Raw genomic sequence first — 6,161 nt, forward strand, 5'->3', positions numbered from 1 at the left:
GGCATTAATTTCTCATCCTTTGTTTGGTAATCATCAGTTGCTTGATGGATGACAAGTTGAGAGTCCCCAAAAACACGAAGTTCCTGGATCTTCCACTGAACAACAGTCCGTAATCCTGTTGTTAATGCCTCATATTCCGCTATGTTATTAGTGAAATGAAATGATAAGCGGTATGATTTTGGTATAGAATCCCCTTGAGGAGTTATAAAGAGGATGCTAGCTCTCGCCCCATGCTGTGTGTATGAGCCGTCAAAGTATAATTGCCATGGTTTTGCATGTGACATTGTTAAAATGGATTCATCTGGAAATTCTAAAATTAGAGGAACATCATCTATCATGGGAGCATCTTCTAATTGATATGTGATGGCTTGTCCTTTTATTGCTTTTCTGTCCACATACTCGATCTCAAATTCACTCAGGATCATTACCCATTTGGCTAGTCGCCCAGTAAGCATTGCTTTATTGAGAAGGTATTTCAATGGATCAATCCTTGCAACCAGCTTAGTCTTATGAGTTAGCATGTAATATCGTACTTTCTATGAAGCAAAGACACAGCGAGACATGCACACTCAATTGGTGTGTATTTTAGCTCATATCCTACCAATGTGCGACTGATATAGTACACTGTCTTTTCTTTGCCTTCAGCATCTTGTTGTGCTAAGAGTGCCCCTAGTGTTATTGAAGTAGCTGATATGTACAGTAATAAAGGCTAATCTGGAATTGGTGGCATCAAAACTGGCGGATTCAAAAGATAATCTTTGAGTATCTAGAAAGCTTGTTGACAATTATCATCCCATTTGAATTTGATGTTTTTATGTAGCAAGTGCTGAAAAGCATTACACTTATCTGCAAGTTGTGCTATGAATCTTCGTATGGACTAAAGTCTCCCTTGTATAGACTGAAGTTGACTGATGTTTCATGGTGGTTGCATCTCTAGGATGGCTTTGACTTTTGCTAGATCGGCTTCAATTCCTCTTTTTGATACAATGAATCCTAGGAGCTTCCCGAAGGTTACTCCAAAGACACATTTCTTGGGGTTTAATCTTACTTTGCATTTTTCCAACTGATCAAAGGCAATTGAAAGTACGTCCAAATGTGTATCTCTATCTAATGATTTTCCCAAGAGGTCATCCACATAATCTTCCACAGTAACGTGCATGAGATCATGAAAGATTGTAGTCATGGCTCTTTGATATGTAGCGCCTGCATTTTTTAGCCCGAAGGGCATGACATTCCAACAGAAGGTTCCCCAAGGACAAGTAAATGCCATTTTGTGTTGATACTCAGACGCAATCTTTATTTGATTATAACTAGAGAATCCATCCATCAAAGATAACATTGCATGACCCGCTATGAGATCAACAATCAAGTCAATATTTGGTAATGGAAAATCATCCTTAGGGCAAGCTTTGTTGATGTCTCTAAAATTTGTACATATTTTGATACTACGATCTAGTCTACTAATAGGCACTAAGTTGGAGATCCATTCAGGATAATCAATTGGGCGTATGAATCCGACATCCAATAATTTCTCAAGTTCTGCTTTGACTAGTAATGCCACTTGTGGATGCATCTTTCTTAATTTCTGTTTCACTGGTTTTGCCCCCAGTTTAACTGTCAAATGATGCATTACCAAATCCGGATCCAATTCAGGCATATCAGCATATGACCATGCAAAGTTGATTTGTCATTCTTTGAAGAAACTTATGAATTTTGACCTTTCTGACTCCGTCAAAGATTGGGCCAGGAATATGTTGTGTGGAACCTCTTCTGTACCAATATTTGTTTTGATATTCTCCTCTACCAACATGGATGACTTTTCCTCATATGATGCTGGGAGAATGTCGAGCCTTCCATCTTTGGGTGCCTCAGAGAGGTTTTCGCCCTCAGATATGTCCTTTCTTTTTACTTTTTTGGGGTCAGACAGCGCCACAGTGTGGTTTTTGCCATGAGACCCTTGGTTTATTTTTATTTTTTATATTTTTGCGACTAGAAGGCCCGACACCCTCACCGAAATATGCCACACTATTGAGTTCTATAGTGTATCCCGCTTTATGGTCCCCAGGGGGAACATCATCTCGTATGCCAAGATAGTCAATAAAAGCTTCATCATTTTGGAATGTGTCAAACTATGCAGGTCCTTCATGATCCCAGTCAATAAGTTGGTGATGAATGAGGGGAAGGCCTTTGATGTCTTCAAAGTTAGCAGGGCTAAGAGTGAAGATGCAGTTATATTCAGGTATGTCGAGGTAGTTATCGAGGTCATCATTGGCACTCTCCTCATCAGTCTCCATCGTGAATGAATCCAAATTATCATCACTAGTAGCACATTCCAGGACAGGTGTTCTCATTCTATGTGATTTCAACCTAGAACCTAGAGACAAGGACTGTGTGGAATCCTCAGGGCTTGTTTCTTGAGCAACTTTGAATTTTTCATAAAATTCCTCTTCTTCTAAGGGTTCATCTGGCTCTCTAAATGTCTCGGTGATCTCGTAGTCACTAGAGGATTTGTCTGAACCCCATTCCCATTCGTTGGAGTATGTGGAATAACGATTCTCTTTTTGAATTTTGGCATCTTTGATTTGTAATGCTTCTTCTATCTTTTGAGTCACGAAACCAAGTCCCTTCGAGCATTCCTTTTTGAATGTCAATTCAGGTTGTAAAGGTTCAATGATGCCTTCCTTTCTTAACCCAAGAGGGCTTTTGCCATCATACCCAAATTTTTGTAGAATCTTGAACCCTTTGCCATACTTCTCACATGGTATACTGATGTGATCTTGTGTATCATCTTCAAGGTCTTTGTAAAGCATTTTGTATAAATCTTCCTCTTCTAGTTCACCCCATTTTTGGAAGATTGTAGGATCCCATTTGAGTATAAGGATAGATACCTGCTTATTAGGATGTGGTCTTCCATATTCTTTTGGTGAACTCATGACTTGTTGTAAGTACATGGTCCGATTCAAAGTGTATTCACCCATGCCTTTGTCCTGGAATTTGCCCTTAAGTTTACCTTGTTTTGATGTCGAAGGTTTTAATGACTCAGGATCAATGTATGCAGAAGAAGGAACAACCACGATTACTAGGAATGATGGTCTCAGTTTTTGGTCTCAAGTTATTGCAATATATGAATGGATTAGGATCTCCATTAACTGTTATCTCAACTCTGTTGTGAGGAAACTTAATGCATTGGTGATATGTAGACGAGACTGCCCTCATTTCATGAATCCAAGGACGTCCTAGCAATATGTTGTATGTGAGATCAAGATCAAGTACTTGACAAACCACATCCTTTGTAACTAGCCCAACTCTGAGAGGTAAGGTGACTGTGCCCTTAGATGAATGCTCTTCATCATCATATGCCTTGATGGTAATTTTGTTTGTATAATTCACAGCTTTGTCGGAATATCCCAATTGTTTAATAGTGCTCAATGTACAGATGTTTAGACCCGCTCCTCCATCTATCAGGACTCATTTGATTCTATGTTTGTGTATGAAGGCTTCAATGTGTAATGGTGCATTATGTGGCTGACTTATGGAGGCGTCATCGGCTTCTGTGAATGTAAGGGAGTGTGGAATGGAAAGGTATCCCACCATGGCTTGAAACTGGTCCACGTTCAAATCAGTAGGAACAACAGTTTCTCTCAAGATTTTGTCAAGAATGGATTTATGTGCGGGGGATATGCGTAGGAGCTCAAGAATGGAGATGAGTGCGGGTGTCTCCCCTAACTGTTCTACAAGGTCATACTCAGGTTTGGTGGATGAGGAAGTTATGTTCTTGGCTGGAGCACCTTGCAAAGTGATTTTACCTCAATGGGTTGTAACATGACATTCAGAGGTAGGTTCAGAAGAAGATCCAATTCCTTTTATGACAATCTTGGGTGTTTGGGTAGAATTCTCAGGGTTTTTGTCCTTGATGATAATGGTAGAGACATAATTATCCATCAAGATATGATTGATAGTTGAATCATAGTTATAAGATGCTCTGGTATAGTTGGTCTAGTCATCTGTGGCTGCAACTTTTCCTTTGCCATGCTTTGGGAATGGTTCCTTAAATATCTCATTTTCTTGATTGGATGAGTGTCCTTCAATCTCAATGTCACCTCTATCAATGAGATCTTGTATGATGTTCTTCAGTCGATGACAATTTCCTATTTTATGACCCTTTCTCTTATGAAATTCACAATATTCATCATCATTCCACCAATTTGGTTTCACCTTTGGCTCATATGGAGGAAAATCTGGAATAGTGATTATCTTGTTTGTCACTAGCTTTTTGAAAACTGACCCAAGTGGTTCTCCCAATGGAGTGTACTTCCTTCGTGATTTAGAAGTTGTTTGAGTATTCACTTGATTGTTTGTAGAATTTGATCCCAAAAAAATGAATTTGGGTCGCACTGTATTGGCATCAACAAAACCATCATTGACTGTGTTCTTGTTTTTGTTCTAAAATCTTGGCTTATCTTTTCCTTTAAAGTCATATTTGTTTTCCTTGAATATCTTAATGAATCCTTGTTCAATTAGGACCTTCTTTGTTGCTAAGCCTTTTTCAATGACGTCCTTGAAGGTGGACAAACAAGCTTTCCTTAAGTCATAGCCAATCTCTTTGTTAACATTTTGGGTTAACATTTCTACCATTTGTTTTTGTGGAATTTTACAAGAGCATTTGCTGGCTAGATTCCTCCATCTTTGTAAAAATGATGCAAAAGACTCTCCCTCTTTTTGCTTGGTGTTGCACAAAGTAGTGACTGATATGTCTGTCTCTATATTGTAGGAGAAATGTTGAATAAATGCCTCTGCTAAGTCACCCCATGACTTAATTCCTGGTGGAAGTTGGGAGAACCATTCCATAGCTTGATCGCCTAGGCTCTGTGGGAATAATCTCATCAAATATGTCTCTTCTGCTACTACCTCAATGCAAGCTGTGAAAAATTGTCTTATGTGTGCCTTAGGATCCCCTTTTCCTCTATACTTATCAAATTTAGGCATCACAAAGTGTGTAGGAAAAGGAGGCATTAGAATGCTCTTGTCAAATGGATAAGGACATATGTCTCTCATTGTGTATGTTGGCTTCGGTGTATTTATGTCCTCCATTTTCTTTTGTAAGTCCCTGATTTGTTGCGCCAAATTGCTCTTAGGTGGAGATCGACTTCTTGGACCATACCCCATGCTTGAGGCACCAATTGGAGGAGAAGCATGTTGCATATATGGATGATATTGATCATACACATGTTCATATGGAGGAGGTCTATAGTGATGTTGCATATATGGACCACTTGGTATAGATTCATGTTGAAAAATGAAATATCTATTTTGTCCATGTATACCATACTCTACAGGCATGTCATGAGTTTGTTCTAGTGTGTTGCCCCCAAATTTGACACGGGGTTTCCTTGTATCCAAATTTTGAGCATGCCTTTGAGTATCCAATTGCTTTGGTGGTTGATCCTTATCATTGGTATGTGATTGAGCATATTTTTTGCATAAGACTTCCATAATGGTCTACGAAGGTGAGTATCATATGCTTGACCATGTGTGTATGGGACCTCTGGTTTTTGAAACAAAGATGATGGTGATTCAGGAACAAGATGTGGTCCTTTATTGCCTCCACTATTAGGCCTCCTTTGATCCATGTTGGAGTGAGATTGTTGCAAAGGTCTATGTTCCATTATTTGAGACATGTCAAAATCATGAGGGATCTTGGCTCCACTTTGTGCCATCATTTGTAAGAAGTATTGTCTATCCCTCCTCATTATTTCAAAACCAATCGATTGAAACGGGGAACCACAATAGATTCTTCCACATCTGCTGAATGTACTGAAAAGTTGTACATATCATCATTGTGTGTATCATTGTTGTTTGTAGTGTCCATGTTCTCAACATTTGGAATGTTTCTATAGGCATCCATTCAGGTAATGTAGTATGATCAGAATTGAAAAAGATATCATTGTCATACTCATAAGAACTCATGTTTGCAGACTCTTGAGCCTCTTTAGTTTCTCTCCTAGATTTTTGAAGACGGGTTTCAACCATGAACTAGGTATTGACCGAGATGTTTGAGACTAGATGAAAATGGAAAGAGTATGGAAGACTAAGAGTTGGATGGAAGGTAAATGAATCTTAAGGTTTACTTGCAATGACCAAAGTGTAAGACCAAGTATGTA

The sequence above is a fragment of the Cryptomeria japonica genome, chromosome 8, assembly GCF_030272615.1.
Source record: "Cryptomeria japonica chromosome 8, Sugi_1.0, whole genome shotgun sequence".
Classification (NCBI taxonomy): domain Eukaryota; kingdom Viridiplantae; phylum Streptophyta; class Pinopsida; order Cupressales; family Cupressaceae; genus Cryptomeria; species Cryptomeria japonica.